Below are 18,603 nucleotides of genomic sequence, written 5' to 3' on the forward strand. Positions count from 1 at the left end.
CGCATGGGAGGTTAGTTAGGAAAATTTAGTTGCTAGGTATACATGGAGAGGTGGTAAATTGAATTAGACATTGGCTCAATGGTAGAAGCCAAAGAGTGGTAGTAGAGAATTGCTTCTCCGAGTGGAGGCCTGTGACTAGTAGTGTGCCACAGGGATCAGTGCTGGGTCCATTGTTATTTGTCATCTATATCAATGATCTGGATGATAATGTGGTAAATTGAATCAGCAAATTTGCTGATGATACAAAGATTGGAGGTGTAGTAGACAGTGAGGAAGGTTTTCAGAGCCTGTAGAGGGACTTGGACCAGCTGGAAAAATGGGCTGAAAAATGGCAGATGGAGTTTAATACAGATAAGTGTGAGGTATTGCACATTGGAAGGACAAACCAAGGTAGAACATACAGGGTTAATGGTAAGGCACTGAGAAGTGCAGTAGAACAGAGGGATCTGGGAATACAGATACAAAATTCCCTAAAAGTGGCGTCACAGGTAGATAGGGTCATAAAGAGAGCTTTTGGTACATTGGCCTTTATTAATCGTAGTATTGAGTATAAGAGCTGGAATGTTATGATGAGGTTGTATAAGGCATTGGTGAGGCCGAATCTGGAGTATTGTGTTCAGTTTTGGTCACCAAGTTACAAGAAGGATATAAATAAGGTTGAAAGTGTGCAGAGAAGGTTTACAAGGATGTTGCCGGGACTTGAGAAACTCAGTTACAGAGAAAGGTTGAATAGGTTAGGACTTTATTCCCTGGAGCGTAGAAGAATGAGGGGAGATTTGATAGAGGTATATAAAATTATGATGGATATAGATAGAGTGAATGCAAGCAGGCTTTTTCCACTGAGGCAAGGGGAGAGAAAAAAACAGAGGACATGGGTTAAGGGTGAGGGGGGAAAAGTTTAAAGGGAACATTACAGGGGGCTTCTTCACACAGAGTGGTGGGAGTATGGAATGAGCTGCTAGACGAGGTGGTAAATGCAGGTTCTTTTTTAACATTTAAGAATAAATTGGACAGATACATGGATGGGAGGTGTATGGAGGGATATGGTCCGTCTGCAGGTCAGTGGGACTAGGCAGAAAATGGTTCGGCACAGCCAAGAAGGGCCAAAAGGTCTGTTTCTGTGCTGTAGTTTTTCTGTGGTTTCTATACCCTTCATGTGATGTCTTGTATACTCTTCATGCAGATCAATCTATTATAACACTGCAAAGGGATAGTGCAAGTGCTACGTGTCCACAGTTTCATTTTCCTGGGAGTCCACAATTTCATTTACTTTGGGCGTCATGTGTCCCCTGATTCGTTTTGCTGAGTGTCAAAAGTTTCGTTTCTGTGAGCGTTACCTTATGACGTATGCTGATGGTATAAAAGAAATGTGGACAGTGCTGAGAAGGAGTCGAAGGAAAGAGAGAGAGAGTGTAGACTTTGAGCTATCCGGGAATAGCTCACGGTTGAGAAGGGTAAAGTCTAACGCTTATCCATACCCAAAGGACTGGATTAATCAGCGGCACACTGTGCATTGTGGAGACGGGTCTGTCCTTTGTATGATGCATGGGTGTGGTTTCGTGACAGTCACTTTGTGAAATCACTCTTCATGGACTTTGGAACAGTATTCCTCGGCTAGCGAACGAAGAAACGGTTACGGAAGATCCCAGTCTCTCCTCTCACCTATTTCATGAATTACTGGGACACTCTAAACTGCCACTTTACGACTGTGCTTGAGTAACATTTGTTAAGAATGGGTTCTAAGTTTGACTGTAAGGGAGCTATAGGAGCATAACACTGTTGACTTCTGTTTAAGAAAGTAGTTTATTTAATTTTCTATATTTCTGAGTAGGTGTAAATAAATATAATGGTTTTAATATTAAAACCCAACTCAATTTGTCATTTCTTGCTGCTGGTACGTTACGAAATCGTAACAAAATGTAAAACAACAACAGAATGCAGAATAAAGTATTGCAGTTACAGAGAAAGTGCAGTGCTGGGAGACAATAAGATACAAGGAGAGAACAAAGTAGATCATGTGATCAAGAGTCCATTTGATCATAATAGGGAGCTAATCAATATCCTTATAACAATGTGCTTTCATGCTTTTGTATTTTCTGCCCAATGAGAGGGGAGAGAACATCTGGGGTATATAGGCTCATTGATTATGATGCCTGTTTTACTCAGACAGTAAGAAGTGTTGACGCAGTCCTTGGAGAGGTGGCTGTTTTTCATGGTGTGCAAAGCTGTGTCCACAATTCTGGGGTCATGGGTAGAACAGTTGCCATAATCATACAGTCACAGAAGTACAGCAAATACTGTGCTGCATGTGGATAGAATATTATTAATGCTGCATCATAACAAATTGGCGAGGATTACAGGGGACATGCCAAATTTCTTTAACCTCGTGAGGAAATACAGATGCATTCATTAACAGAGAAACGTTGTCCCAGAGCTTCATAGATGAGAGAGAAGAGTAGGTGTTGAAATAAAGAAATGGATAGTAAATATATCAAAAATTATTATCGAAGTGTTAATTTTCATGGGCATCACTAAAAATATAATTGTTGCCAATGCTGGAAATCGGAAATAAGAACAAAAGATACTGAAATTACTAAACAGTTCAGGCAACATCTATGGAGGGGATCGCAAAAGTAATGTTTCAAGTCAGAGACCCTTCACCAAATGTGTTCAGCAGTTTCTGTTTTCATTTGAAGTTTTACAGGTTGTCTTCTGGGAGCAGAGATGTTTAAAGTAGAAATATCAGAGAACAGAGCTCTATACAGCTGATTACTTTAATGATAAATGATGTGGACAAGAATCTGAGTTCTTGGGAAAGTTACTACATCAATAATTCTGTGCTGTTCTCTTTACCGGACCCTTAGGAGTAAATTTAGCGATCTTGCTACACAAGCATAAATTTTAATCCTAGATGAATATTATCTAAGAAATAGAAGATAATGTGCCTTAACAATGAGGGCTCGGTGGCTCTGACATCTACCATCATAAAGTCCTTTGAGATGCGTCTCATAGCAATCACTAACTCTAATCTCCCAGACAATCTCAACCCACTGCAAACAGGCCAATGGCGGACATGGTTTCCCTGGCCTAATTAAGTTCTGGAGAATCTGAACCAAAAAGACTCTTACAGTAGGTCAGATTTTTTTTTTAAATTTACTCAGCTGCACCTTCAATACTACTATTTCAAGCAACATCAGTAAACTCTGGACCCTGGGAGTCAACACGCCCCTCTGCAACTACAAACTTGACTTTCTAACCACCAGACTACAATCAGTAGCAACACCTCAACCATGGTTATTCGAAGCACAGGTGCTCCACAAGCTTGTGCGCTCAGCCCCCTATTCTACTCCCTACAGACTCACGACTTCATGGTCAAGTTGCAGGTGATACCACAGTAATGTACCATATCTCAAACAAAGAGTCAAAATACTGGAAGGAGATAGGGAACTTAGTAAGATGGTGTCATGATAACAAACTTGCATGTGTAGCAGAGTGGTGCTATTTTAGCTTTGGATATTTCTGTTCAGAGTTCAATCCTGGCATCCTCTGTAAGGAGTCTCCAGATGCTTGGTTTTCCCCATCTGTAGCAGTTTCCTCTCACACTGGAAAGATGTACCAGGTAGGTTAATTGGTCATTGTAAATTGTCTCATGATTTGTTTAGATTGGGTTAAATGGGGGGATTTCATGCTGTTTCTCTAAACAAATAAAAAAAATAACGTCAGCAAAACAAAAAGAGATGGTCATTGACTTCAGGAAGGGGGGGAACATCAATAGCCTGTTCTGGTCCAAGCACAATGACACCACTGAAAGGAATTTGGCATGCTTCCATTGACCATTACAAATTTTATTGGTGCACCATGGAAATCATCCCATCTGGATGGCAGATGGTTTGGTACGGCAACTGCTCTGCACATGACCACAAGAAACCGCAGGAAGTTGTGGCACAGCTCAGCACATCATGGAAACCAGCTTACCCTTCATGGACACTGTCTGTAGTTTTCACTGCCTCACTAACGCAGCTCGTGTAATCAAGGACTCTACCCACCCCAAACATTCTTTCTTCCCTCTTCTTCCATGGGACAAATGATACAAAAGTCTGGAAGTACATATCATCAGACCAGGAACAACTTCTATTCTGCTAATTGTCTACTATGATGAGATGAACTTTTGAGCTCCCAATCTACATCGTCATGATCTTCCACCTTATTGTTTATCTCCACTACACTTTATTCTGCATTATTATTGTCTTACCTTGTTCTCACTCAATGAATACACTGATTTGATTTGATCTGGATGCAGTTTGCAAGACAAGCTTTTCATTGTATCTCAGTACACGTGACAAAATAAACCAATTTAAATTCTGATTTACTGACAAACAATAACACCAATGGAAGACTCTAAAGTGACAGAAACAGTTACAGTGAAATTTCTCAACATTGTATCTGTGATACAATTAGTGTAAATTTATTGTATATTAAAATATTTGTGTGAGCTATGCATTACATTGCTAGGTGAACATTGCTAAAAGAAATACATATTTATCCCTTTTTTTCTCCGAGATATCCTGGAAATCACACTTTAAAAGCATTTCCATTGTCAGTGTAATAATCACAGAAGCCTACAATGACTAGTGGTGTTGTTGTTACCACAAAAGTCATACTGAGAATTAAATCGACTATACAATTGAAATTGCTTTTTTATGAAAATGGATTTTCAATTTATTAGACAATTTACAATGACAATTTACATGACAATTTACTTAACCATTGAATAATTTTCTCCTACTTGCCTAATTCTCATTCAACATTGCTTTATTCATAAAATATGCTCTTCTCGTTCCTGTGATCCACATTTATTCCTTGAGCCCATATTCCTCATCTACTTAGGAGGTCCTTTAGCTCTGAAGACAAATTGATTCCTCTCTGGTTTTGGGGTTCTGAAGTGTAAATGATGCCAATGTGTGAACAGCTTTCTCTTCCTCAGAGGGGCATCAGATAACTGGGTGAAAAGCTTGTGAGGCAGTTTTCTTCTACCACTTGAGAACCTTAAGGTCATGCATTGGAAACTTGGAGAAGTGACTCTGTGAGCTCCAACCCACGGTCATAATTTTCTTAATACTATCTTGTGTGCTCCTTATCCACTTTGTGCAGTCGATGGCTAGATGTGCTGGTACCAGTGGAGATGCTAGATTTCTTCAAGGTATCTTTGAGCACATCCTTGAATTTTTTTTCATTGTTCAACTGATTTTCATCCCAACAGAGCTTGAAATAGAGTAGCTGCTTCAGGACCGTACAACTAATAAAGGGCTATCCTACAGACCTAAGAGTAATTAATGTTTCGGTGTCAGAGATCACAGCTTGGCAAAAAGCAATAATGTTGATTTATTTTATCCGTCCATTAATTTTGGATGATGTTATGGAGAAAGCTTTGATGTATGTTTTTTCCATTTCTTGAGAGGGCTGTGGGTTTTCCTTGTATCAGCAGAATCTAGGAAGGCAGGAATCAATGCTGCCTGTGGACCATGTGATTTGTGTTAAATCTGAGGATATGATCTTAAAATGTAAATCTTCAAACTTTCAAATGAAAATTGCCTTTTTCCTAAATTGACCTAAATTATGCTGAAGAGGTATCAATGATGCAATCCAAAGGCAGGCATCAAATAATTTCACTGATGTCTGATTGCTGAGAGGTGGCTCTCATAATAAGGGAATTGGCCCATATCTCCAAGGGTTCATCATAAAGTTGTGGAGCGATATGTTACAGAAAAGAGGCCTTTTAAACCAATTTGACCATAACATCCAATGGCCTGCCTAAGCAAGTCCCATTTGTCCAGATTTGATCCATACTGCTGAAATGCCGGTGATAATAAACCTGATTCTGATTGTGAGGAGAGACCTTTTAGTTGATCGAAATCTTGGTTAGATCTATTTTCAATAAATGTGTTCTGTGTATAGCTCCAATCTATATTCTGCATCACTGCTCTGAAATGTTAACTTTTCTTCTCTCTCCACAGATGTTACCTGAGATCCTGAGTATTTCTGCTTATTTCTCTTTTTAGTATCTATGGAAAGACATATTGGTCTTGCAGAGTGAAATGGGCTTAAGGGTTTGAATGCTTTATTCCTGTTTCTATGTTCCTAAATGCCTAGACATGATTTGGTCTTATAGTACAATCTTACATTGACTGCAATATACACAAAATATAATGATAATGAATCAGAAAAGTGTGTTTAGAAATAAATCGACACAAGTTAGATTTGATGAAGTTGAGAAAAAGGTTTAAAAGTTATTCTTACATATACACTTTTTTATACTTGCTCTTGATGCTATTTACTTACAACTGAAAGGAATAATGTTTGAAATTCCAAGTAAGATCAACATAATTCAGTTTCAGGATTAGCAGATGTTCTCTGTTTGCTATTTCCAACAGAACTTTAAATACCTTTTAAATGACTAATTTACTGTTTGGTTGCAAGTAGTGTACAGAACCAGATTAGCATATGTGATGGAGAAGTATTGGAGGAGGATAGAGTGGACAACTATTGCACATGCTACATGTAGATTGTTGAGGGAGGCTTGCCTTTGCTTCTGATACAGTAGTAGTAGGCAGCCATTGATCCCGGAGGATCATGGGTTTGCGCCTCTGGTGGACTGTGGCCTCTCCAGGGAGGAAGCCTGGGCGGGAAGATTTGAAGAACCGGCTGTTGCCCATGCAGCGGGTTCCCCCTCTCCATGTCACTGATGTAGTCCAAGGCAAGGGCAAGCACCAATACAATTTGGCATCAGTGTCATTCATCATCAAACTGCCTTAGGGATCCCGGCTCCAGATTTCTTCCCCGGGGTTTACTCCCGAAGCTTTTCCCATGGATGAGAATGGCCGCAAGGCAGCGGAGGTTTAAAACCAGAGTTTTCCTTCACCTAGGCTGCCATCCAAGGCTGATGAGCCCCACTGTCTGAAGCAGTTTTTTGATATAAAAAGTGTCATATATAATTTTGGTTAGAGTTGTTTAGTTTTATGATAAGAAGGAAAACCTTACCAAATTTCTGGGAGTGCACCAAATGGACAATCTCACCTGGTCCCTCAACACAACCTCCTTAGTCAATATAGTACAGAAGCAGCTCCACTTCCTGAGGAGATAGAGGTGAGCAAGGTTCCCTCCCTCCCCCCGCCATTCTAAGCAATGTTTACAGGAACACCATTGAGAGTGTACTGACCAGCTACACCACCATCTGGTACAGGAATTGCAAGGCATCTGACTGCAAGATCCTAAAAAGGATTGTGAGGATTGCTGAGAGGATCATTGGAGCCTCTCTTCCACCCATCCGAGATTCTAACCCAGAGTGCTATGTATACACAACCCTTACGTAGCTTTGCCATTAATCCCTCCCATCTGTCTAATAATATCTGCACTGTATGTTTAGGCAAAGACTTTTAGGATGGAAAACAGCTTCTTCCCTAGGTTGTGAGACTCCTGAACACCCTGCCATCAGCGTTCTCACCAGGTAAGAAGCACCAGTACCTTGTGATGTAAATGTACCTTACTTGTTCAGTTATTTATGGTAATATTGCTTTATGTGTTTGTGTGTGAGTTGTATCTACCACCTTGTCCATCTTAGCCTGGAGGAACGTTGTTGAAATGACAATAAATTTGAACTTGAACAAAAATGCAGCTCTGTGAATTTAGGAGGTGATATTGTGTTCGAGCACTTTAGTGAGGAAAGAAAGATTCATATGAACACAAGAGGTTCTGGAGATACTGGAAGTCCAAAACAACACGAAAAAAATGCTGGTGGGACTCTGTAGGTCAGGCAGTATCTATGGAAACAAACAAACAGTCGACATTTTGGGCCAAGACCCTGCATGGATGGAGATTTTAAGACTTGTTCTTTGAAGATGGGAGACAATATTTACAGAAAAAAAAACATTAAAAATATTGGCCTACTTCAGAGCTGAGATGGTATCTGAGATTTCAGCAGCTTTTTGAGAATGCAAACAAGGGAGCAGAGGATGGGCTTCATGGATTACTCAAGTCCAGATGAATCTCAGTGTTGGATACTGCATACTTTGATAATAAATGTACCTTTACCTCGAACCTTAAGAGGGAGCATTAGAAGATATGGAAAATATATGGTTTCAGGCAGTAGAATTTTTTATTCCATCTTTTCTTCCTTCGATAATAAAGGCATAAAATTACCTATTTGTGGTTTGCCTTCCATTTAACATGTTTTATGATTGAACCCTGCACAATGAATTTGGGCATTTACTTGGAATGTGTAAATTTACCAGAGAGGGTCATGAACTCCAAAGGCTTCAAATTCTGAACCCTTCATTCTGCTTGTATGCTCTAATATAATATTATTATAATTACCATATTGGATGATCCACACCAGTGCATGAAAAGAGCTACTTTTTAATTAGACTGGCAATCAAGATTTTGAAGACAGAGTTTTGTGGCAGTTTTTCTGAGTTGAGGAACGATCAACCAGCAAACCACAGTGCATAAAAAAAAGTTATTTTTCTATCAGGTCTGCGTTCAAGATTTAAAAAGCAGAGCTCTGAGCCAGTTTTCTCTGACTAGGAAATCTACACCAGGGGTGTGTGAAAAGAGCTACTTTTTAATCAAGCAGTGATCAAGATTTTGAAGGCAGAGTTTCGTGGCAGTTTTTCTGAGTTGAGGAATGACCAATCAGCAAGACTGGTTCATTAGAACGAGCCAATAAGAATAATTCAAGTGCAAGCAGAGCGGAAATTCTGGTGAGTGTGCCAGTGTTTAGAGTGCCTTTGGTTCATCGGGTTTAGGTGAGACCGGCCTTGGGTAAGGTAGATTGTCTTGTAAGTTACTCTCTCTCTGTCCTTATTTGTTCATTCCTCATCTGCTAGGGCAATGAGAATGGCTCCTGGGGCAGCGATTTGGGAAACATCTGAATGTTGGGGCAAGTGAGTTAGTTACCCCTTTTATTCAAGAGCCTGATTGTTGAGGAATAGTAACTGTTCTTGAACCTGGTGGTGTGAGTCTTGAAGTTCTTGTACCTTCAACGTGATAGCAGCAGTGAGAAGAGAGCATAGCTTGTGTGGTGGGATCGCTGATGCTGATGCTTATGCTGCTTTCCTACAACAGAATTTCATGTAGATTTGTTCAATAGTCGAGAAGGCTTTACCTGTGATGTGCTAGGCCAAATCTACTATTTCCATGTTCAAAGTCACTAGATCTCATTTCTTTACCATTCTGATGTTTGGACTGAACAACCAAACCCCTTGACTGTGTGTGCATGCTTTTATGCACTGCATTGCTGCCACAATTGACTGATTAGATATTTCCATTTATGAGCAGGTGTACAGTTGCCCCTCGTAAAGGGGTCACTGAGTGTAGTTTCATCTTTGAAGTTTCAATGAGCAATGTTTCACTCAATGCACTGTGTAATGAATTGATCTGTATGAACAGTATGCAAGGAAAACTTTTACTGTATGTTGGTACTTGTGATACTGATATAACAAAGCCAAAACCAGAGTTGCCAATACCAATCTATCTGGCCATTCTCTTCTGGCATCTTTCATTAATTCATTCATCTTGGGCTGGCTCGGTAAATCACAACCCTGGGCCAGATGGCCTGAAAAGGGATGGTGTCGGGACAGGAGGTGACAGTTGAGCCAGTTCTGCTCCATGATGTTTTACTTCATTTTCCTTGGCACTGATGACATTTTGTGTCCCAGCTGCCCCAGCTGCTCTGGGCGTAGTGTCTTCAAACTTCGAAGCAATTTGCCTCTGGGTGATGGACTGAGACTATGGGCCCTCTTCGGCTGCTCATTCTGAATGCTGATGCTTGCTTCATTGTCTGCATGATTTGATTTGAGTTTTTTTTTCTATCTGCGCATTGGGTGTTGGTCTTTTCTTTTCAGGTTTCTTGTCTTGTGGCTGTTTGTAAGCCAACAGAGCTGAAGGTTATTGAATTTACACATAGTTTTATACTAAAGTTTACCTTGGACTTTGAAATGGCGGCCCTCTAGAAGAAAATGTAAATGACGGACAGCTAGAGAGAGACCGAGAAACTCAGTCAAATGTGCTGCACTTGCTTTCGGGGAGACAGAGCTGCCGGCTGAAGAAGCTGAGTGGCTGCCACATGCCTCCGACCAACTGATTGTGCACAGCACCCAGAGCATAGTCTGATGCATCAGTAGTAGTGGCTCTAGGTGCATTAGGGACCGGGTGTGCCAGTAGGTTTGCATTGGAAAAGGCTTGCTTAGTGTTATCAAATGCTATGATCATGTCTACTGACCAGTCAAGCAAGTGATTAAGAGAATTGTCTTTAAATGCATGATACAGGGAGAGCATAAGATCAGCAGATCTTGGAATGAAACAGTGATAGAAATTCACCATGCCTAGAATTTGTTTTATAACATACCTCAGATTCATATGATACAACATAGAATATATAACATTTTTGGTAACTTTGTTTCTCTGAGTTTAAAATGTCGCTGCCTAAAGGTGAGGTGCCGGAGGATTGGAGAGTGGCTCATGTTGTTCCGTTGTTTAAAAAAGGATCGAAAAGTAATCCGGGAAATTATAGGCCGGTAAATTTAACGTCGGTAGTAGGTAAGTTATTGGAGGGAGTACTAAGAGACAGAATCTACAAGCATTTGGATAGACAGGGACTTATTAGGGAGAGTCAACATGGCTTTGTGCGTGGTAGGTCATGTTTGACCAATCTATTGGAGTTTTTCGAGGAGATTACCAGGAAAGTGGATGAAGGAAAGGCAGTGGATATTGTCTACATGGACTTCAGTAAGGCCTTTGACAAGGTCCCGCATGGAAGGTTAGTTAGGAAAATTCAGTCGCTAGGTATACATAGAGAGGTGGTAAATTGGATTAGACATTGGCTCAATGGAAGAAGCCAAACAGTGGTAGTTGAGAATTGCTTCTCCGAGTGGAGGCCTATGATTAGTGGTGTGCCACAGGGATCAGTGCTGGGACCATTATTATTTGTCATCTATATCAATGATCTGGATGATAATGTGGTAAATTGGATCAGCAAATTTGCTGATGATACAAAGATTGGAGGTGTAGTAGACAGTGAGGAAGGTTTTCAGAGCCTGCAGAGGGACTTGGACCAGCTGGAAACATGGGCTGAAAAGTGGCAGATGGAGTTTAATACAGATAAGTGTGAGGTATTGCAGATTGGAAGGACAAACCAAGGTAGAACATACAGGGTTAATGGTAAGGCACTGAGAAGTGCAGTAGAACAGAGGGATCTGGGAATACAGATACAAAATTCCCTAAAAGTGGCGTCACAGGTAGATAGGGTCGTAAAGAGAGCTTTTGGTACATTGGCCTTTATTAATCAAAGTATTGAGCGTAAGAGCTGGAATGTTATGATGAGGTTGTATAAGGCATTGGTGAGGCCGAATCTGGAGTATTGTGTTCAGTTTTGGTCATCAAATTACAGGAAGGATATAGATAAGGTTCAAAGAGTGCAGAGAAGGTTTACAAGGATGTTACCAGGACTTGAGAAACTCAGTTACAGAGAAAGGTTGAATAGGTTAGAACTTTGTTCCCTGGAGCGTAGAAGAATGAGGGGAGATGTGATAGAGGTATATAAAATTATGATGGGTATAGATAGAGTGAATGCAAGCAGGCTTTTTCCACTGAGGCAAGGGGAGAAAAAAAACAGAGGACATGGGTTAAGGGTGAGAGGGGAAAAGTTTAAAGGGAACATTAGGGGGGGTTTCTTCACACAGAGAGTGGTGGGAGTATGGAATGAGCTGCCAGACAAGGTGGTAAATGCGGGTTATTTTTTAACATTTAAGAATAAATTGGACAGATACATGGATGGGAGGTGTGTGGAGGGATATGGTCCGTCTGCAGGTCAGTGGGACTAGGCAGAAAATGGTTCAGCACAGCCAAGAAGGGCCAAAAGGCCTGTTTCTGTGCTGTAGTTTTTCTATGGTTTTCTATATGTCATTTTACTTATAGATTATCAACCATTAGCCATTAACTCAATTTCTGTCCCTCCGTTCTCACTATCTGAACTGTTGTATGTTTGCTGCAGCTCTGACCAACATTGCACAGCTTTTATGTGCCGCTTTGTTCTATCAATCCCTCCCGTAACCTCCCTGCAATTGAAAAATAATGCCTTTCTCTCTTTCCCATTTCTAGAACAAAGAAGGTAGAACAGTATAGCATGTGACAATTCCTTCAGTCACAACGTACGTGCCAACCACAATGCCAATCTAGGATATTATCATCTGCCAGAATTGGCCTCTATCCCTCTAATCCCTGCCCATTGATGTGCATCTCTAAATGTCTTTTAAATGTTGCTTTCATATCTGTTCCCACCATTTCCCCAAGCAGCATGTTCTAAACACCTACCACCTACTGCTCCAGGTGTAAAAAAAATTTGCTTTGCAAATCACCTTTCACCTTACTTCCCCACACCATCACCCCCTATCCCCCCACCAGCCTCTCCACCAGTTTAAAACTATGCCTTCTGATGTCAATCACTTTCACGCTGGGAAAAGAACTTTTTTTAGCCTATTTTACCACTTACAATTTTACAGACTTCTGTCAGATTTCCAACAAGTCAAGGTGCTCCAGAGAAAACAACCCACATTTGTCCAGCCTCACCTTATAGCTAAAACCCTCTGAGCCAGGCAGTAGCCTGGTGATTCTCTTTTGTGCCCTCTCCAAAGCCTGCACATCTTCCTGTAAAGTGGCTACCAGAACTGTAAATCACATTCCAAATATGGCCTAGCTAATGCTTCATACTGTTGCAACATGACTTCCCAACTTTTATGCTCAAACCCTGAGCATCGAATACATGTTTCAAAGTTGCCAAGTACATTTATTATCAGAGAGTGTATAAATTTTACAACCCTGAAATTTGTTTGCTTATAGGCAGCCACAAAGCAAGAAACCTGAAAGAATCCAATTTAAATAAATAAAATAAAGACCAACACGGATGTGCAGAGAAAGGAAAAAAGACACAAAACATGCAGTAGAAGTGAGCAACAACATTCCACACTAAAATGAGTCTTTCGAGCCAATGTGCATGGTATCTGTGTGAGGGAAATTATTGCAGAAAACCTTACAGACAAGATGTACTCACATTTTGTGAAGCATGCATTTATTGTGCAAAGTCAGCATGAGCCTCAGGATTTGCACCAGAAGGTTCAAGACTAATTACTACCCCTCAACCATCAGGCTCTGAATAAAAGGGGATAACTACGCTCACTTACCCCATCACTGAGATGTTTCACACAACCAATGATCTCTTCATCTAATTACCACATGTTCTCGTTATTTATGTATATTTGCCTTTCTTGTCTTCTGCACCCTGGTTGATCTTTCTTATAGATTTGCTGAGCATGCCCACAAGAAAATGAATACGTGGTGACATATATGAACTCCGATAATAAAACTTACCTTGAACTTTGAATGATTGTTGGTGCCAGACAGGGTGGTTTAAGTATCTCAGAAACTGCAGATTTCCTGGGATTTTCATGTTTAACCATGTCTAAAGAATGGTATGAAAAACAAAAAACACAAAATTTTAGTGAGCACCAGTTCTGTGGGAGAAAACACCTTGTTAATGATAGTGGTCAGAAGAGTATGGCCAGACTAATCGAAGCTGACAGGAAGGAGACAGTTAATTTAAATAACCACACATTACAACATTGTTGTGTAGAAGAGCATCTACAAATGCACAATTTGTTGAAACTTGAAGTGGACAGGCTACAGCAGCAGAAGGCCACAAACATACACATAGTGGCCACTTTATTAGGTAAAGTGGCTACTGAGTGGTCATGTACTATTATGTGACCTAATGATTAGAAAAATCTGTTTAACCTATCAAGTCTTCTCCATCACGAAAGAACTTCCTGACATAATAATGACTTTTCTCTCAATGTCGTCAAAACAAGAGCTGGTCATTAATGTCCGGAAGAGGGGTTGTGCACATATTCCCGTTTACATTAATAGTTCTGAGGTTGCAATGGCTGAAAGCCATAATTTCCTAGGAGTGAGCATCACCACTTTCCTGGCCACAATCAAGAAAGTGCACCAATTTCTCTACTTACTCAGAAGGCTAAAAAGATTTGGCATGTTCCCTTTGATGCTCACCAATTTTTATCAATGCACCACAGAAAGCATCCTATCTGGACACATCACACCTTGGTACGGCCTGCAACAGCACAAAAATTTGGAGAATTATGGACACAGCTCTGGACTTGGTATATATTTCTTGTTGCTTTGGGAAAGCAGTCAACATCTCACCCTCCCCCTCCCACTTTCAAGTCTCTTACTATCTCTTCTTTCAGTTAGTACTGACGAAGGGTCTCGGCCCAAAATGTCGACTGTACCTCTTCCTATAGATGCCGCCTGGCCTGCTGCGTTCACCAGCAATTTTTATGTGTGTTACTTGAAATTCCAGCCTCTGCAGATTTCCTCGTGTTAACATAATTAAAGACCCCACACATCCCGAATATTCTCTCTTCTTTCCACCTTCCATCAAGGAGAAGCTGCAAAATCTGAAGTTTCCTGATGTAATCCCAGGCTCAAAAATAGTTTCTATTCCACTGTTATAAGACTAATAAATAGTCCCCAAGTACAATAAGATGGACTCTTGACCTCATAATCTATTCCACTATGGCCTTGCACCTTATTGTCTGTGCTTTTTCTGTCACAGTAACACTTCATGCTGCATTCTATTATTGCTTTGCCTTGTACTACCTTAATACATTGTTGTAATGAAATGATCTGAATGCATGGCATGCAAAACAAAACATTTCATTGTACCTCTGTATATGTGGCAATAATAAATCAATTGAATTATTTACAATTAAATACTGATAATTAGTGTCAGGTACCCCGTGACAGGGATTAAGAAACCGGCAGAAATAGAAAACACTTTGGAGTCTCATATTGCTATAAACTACTAATGTTTATTAGTAACTACGCAATACGGTAATATAATTGTAGATAAATCAAACCGGTTAGCAATGATTATATATATAAAACTACGTAAATCAGTAAGTGTGGAAATATATGTATGAAAAACCAAAATTCTTTAAGTCTAGGGGTAACATGATACAGTCTTACAATGTTGAGTAAAGTTCAGTTCAGTTCATGGTACTTAGTTGAGGAATGATGGAGAGAGAGAGAGAGTGAGTGAGTTCAGTCTTCAGGTGAGCTGATGCCGTCGATCTTCTTGCCGTCCTCCGAAAGCATTTACAAGTCACCAATTGTGACTTTAACCAGGGGGACCGGTTTTCCTGTGGTGGAGCTATCACCCCGGGAAGGGTGGACATATAGACAACTATCCACCAGTCAACCTCTTCTTCACCGTTGGAATAGCAATTTGGATCGATCCGCCTGATCGATCCTCCAAAACCTATTTTCTCTGTGGGCACAACAATACTCATTCAGTGTCCAGATCATGTGTCTGAGGTCTGTATCATCTGACCTCCTTTTTATCTTACGAGGCTGAGCATCACCTGTCATTCAAACAGTCCCTCCTTCCTTTGTCTGTGAAGAAATGCACAAGCAGGCAACAAGTCCTTGAAAGTAACGTCAATAACATAGCAACTTTCGAGCTGCTCGGTGCTGTCTCCAAATCCAACTCAATAAAAATCCAAAGTTACTTCCAATGCCTTAAAGTGACAGTCCAACCGTTAATCTTCGTCTCTCTCTCTCTCTCTCTTTTCAGAAGCAAAATATCGGTGGTAAATAACTCTCTCTCTGTCTCACTTCAAACAGTTAATAGGGGCACTCCTGGATCCCCTCACATTAGCATGCCATGTATAAATGATGTTGCAAGCATTGGAGTTCTTCAATCATTATTATCCTTGGTATTTTTAATTTATATATAGTAATATTTGCTGATCACATTAAATTTAACTTGCTCAAAAATCTTTGTGCAAGGAAGAATGTTTTTAAATTCAGTTAGTCTTTCGTGAAAATGGATAACGGCAAAGCATCACCATAGCTATTTAATACTTTATTGAAGTACTGGCAGACTATTAACTGGACTTGTGTCTATTGCAAGAGCAATGGAGTCACAAGCAACATTTACAGTACCTCTGGAAAAAATAGGTTATGTTAGCCAGAAATGCATAATGCATGATGATGTTTCAGTTGCAAACCTTGCTATATGTTGATTTTGTTCAGATAATTGATTAGCTAAATTAGTTAATTTAAATAGTTTTTTTTGCTTGCTTTCATGCAGGTATTTTTCAGAAGTGATGAGTTTGCAAGAGAGATTTGGATTTTTTTTTTGTTCTCACCAAAATATCAAAGGAAACCAAGCACATTTAAGAAATAAATAATTCCACTTGTGCATTTTTTGCAGTCTCAGTTGTCCACTGGAGTATTTTGAAATGTTGCAATTGTAATGCAAGAAATAATATTCAGAGAATACATTCCCAGTTAATCATTACATTTAAAACAGGACCTAACATCTTGAGCCTACAGGTTCGGCAGTGTCTAATGGAATCTAAGAGGACAAGAAGCAACATTTCAAGTTGATGGTTTTCATTTCTATTGGCTTTTATTAGGGATGTAATAATATTTGTTTACTCATTCACAGAACATGGAAATGAATGCAATGCTGTCATTTACTGTCCCTCTTTACTTAGAGTTAACCACTTTGGTGGGTCTGGAGTATTGAGATTATCAGACCGGATAAAGGTGGTACCTTTCCTTCCTAAAGAGTTATTCATGATAGATCCACTAGTTCCATAGTTTCTATTACTAAAACTAACTTTTTTTAATTTCAACTTTATTTAATTCCTCGAATTTAAAGTTTACTCAATGCCTCCAGAACTCATGCCTCTGGAAGAATGATCGGAAGTATATTTACTTGCTTGGTAACTTAATCATTTTGCTGTCTTTCTTATTTCAACAAATACAGGGAGAATAATGTGGAGAAGGAAGAAACGAACAAGAGCAGCAAGAGAAAGTACAAATGATGAAGGTGGCTGTGGAGCTGGAGGGGGATATGTGGGAAAACTTACTTAAAACTATTGTTAAGGAAATTATATATCAAAGATTGCGTCTTTAATGAGGGAGGGAGGAGAAGATGGCGACGCGATGCAGCTTGCAGTGGCCACTCCGGTGAATAATATCTGTTATCTGTCAAGTAGGGTGCCGTGCACAATCCTGATTTGATGGAGACAGACATGAGAGCACCGAGGAACATCTGGTGAAACTTCTGAAATGCCTGCCTCGCTGCCGCTGCTACTGTGTGATCCAAAATCTCCGGAGGGGAAGGCTCTGAGTCCTCGGCTTTGCTTATTGCCTGGGGTGGGGTCGAAGCGCTCGGCAGAGATGGTGCCTGGTGTCGGAGGGCTGGTCGGAGGCTTGAAGTTTTTGGACGGACTCGGAATCGGCTGCGGTCGGGTGCTTCCAATGCATCAACAAGTTTGCGGCGCTTCCGTCTACATGAGATGATGGGGCTATCGGGACTTTGAGACTTTTTTTTACCATGCCCATGGTCTGCTCTTTATCAAATTACAGTATTGCTTTGCACTGTTGTAACTATGTGTTATAATTATGTGGTTTTGTCAGTTTTAGTCTTGGTTTGTCCTGTGTTTCTGTGATATCTTTCTGGAGGGACATTGTATGATTTTTTAATGCATGCATTGCTAAATGACAATAAACGAGGACTGAGTGTCCTCATAATGTAATCTAATCTTTTCATTACATTTTAATTCCAACAAGGAATTATTTAATCACTACTATTTCCTTTAATAAGTGTATGCTGTAGATTATTGCTGAAAATCAGTCTGAATAGTGTCACTTCTTTTGCTTTTGATATCTGAAGGACTGGGAAAGCACTAAAATTCCAGCAGACACAGGAAATATGAAATTCAGCGGAATGTACTGGAAACATTGAACTAGTCACACAGCATCTATGAGAAAAGAAACAGATCTAGCCTTTGGAGTCAGTGACATAACATCATAAATGAAGTATGTTACAATAAACAGTTTTTAAGCAAACACACAGTTGAAAAAAGAGAGAAGTGGAAGATGTCTGCAATTGGGAGGAGAGCACATGTGATTAATTAACAAAGGCAAAAGCAAACTAAAATAAGTGTCAACAGGAGAAAATTGAAACAAAAGATGGGTTTAGATGAAATATGAATAGTTTAACTTGCATAGGAGAAGGAACTGGCAATGTTACAGTATGAAGGTTCCAGTAGCCGGAGAATATACCTGAGTGCCAAAGATCTCTGTGTATGATCATTAGAGGATTTCACTGCAAGCAATTGCCCATTTTCACCTCCACTGAAAGATCATAAGGTGACACTGACAATCTAGTGAGTTAGGTATAGGCTCATCACATTACGCCGGTCGTGTTCTTAGAAAACTGTCCATGTTGCAGTATGTCCGTAGTGCAAAGCCACATGTATCAGGAAATGCAAGCTCAAAATAGGTTTTGTAAGAACTATTTAAAATCCTGCATCTCGGGTTTTTTTTTTTGGTAATGATTTGTGAACTCTTTGTGTGAATTACTGTTACAGGATCAGTTGGGGTCACCAGTAAAACAAGAAGATTATATCGCTAAACAATGTAAAAATCTTACGTAATAACACCTGTTTTGATTTCTGA

At 40.0% G+C, this 18,603-nt stretch overlaps 1 long non-coding RNA gene across 2 annotated transcripts; it reads left to right on the plus strand.

Moving 5' to 3' along the window:
- The first annotated feature begins 7,442 nt into the window (after positions 1-7,442).
- On the plus strand, positions 7,443-17,631 carry LOC134358834 (uncharacterized). Of its 2 annotated transcripts, none has more exons than XR_010020963.1 (3): positions 7,443-7,504; positions 16,904-16,966; positions 17,133-17,631. It is a non-coding gene; the product is annotated as an uncharacterized LOC134358834 (long non-coding RNA). The 2 variants fall into 2 exon arrangements; XR_010020962.1 differs by having other exon boundaries at positions 7,448-7,504; positions 17,136-17,631.
- The last annotated feature ends 972 nt before the right edge of the window (positions 17,632-18,603 follow it).

This window comes from Mobula hypostoma, chromosome 2, assembly GCF_963921235.1.
Source record: "Mobula hypostoma chromosome 2, sMobHyp1.1, whole genome shotgun sequence".
NCBI lineage: Eukaryota > Metazoa > Chordata > Chondrichthyes > Myliobatiformes > Myliobatidae > Mobula > Mobula hypostoma.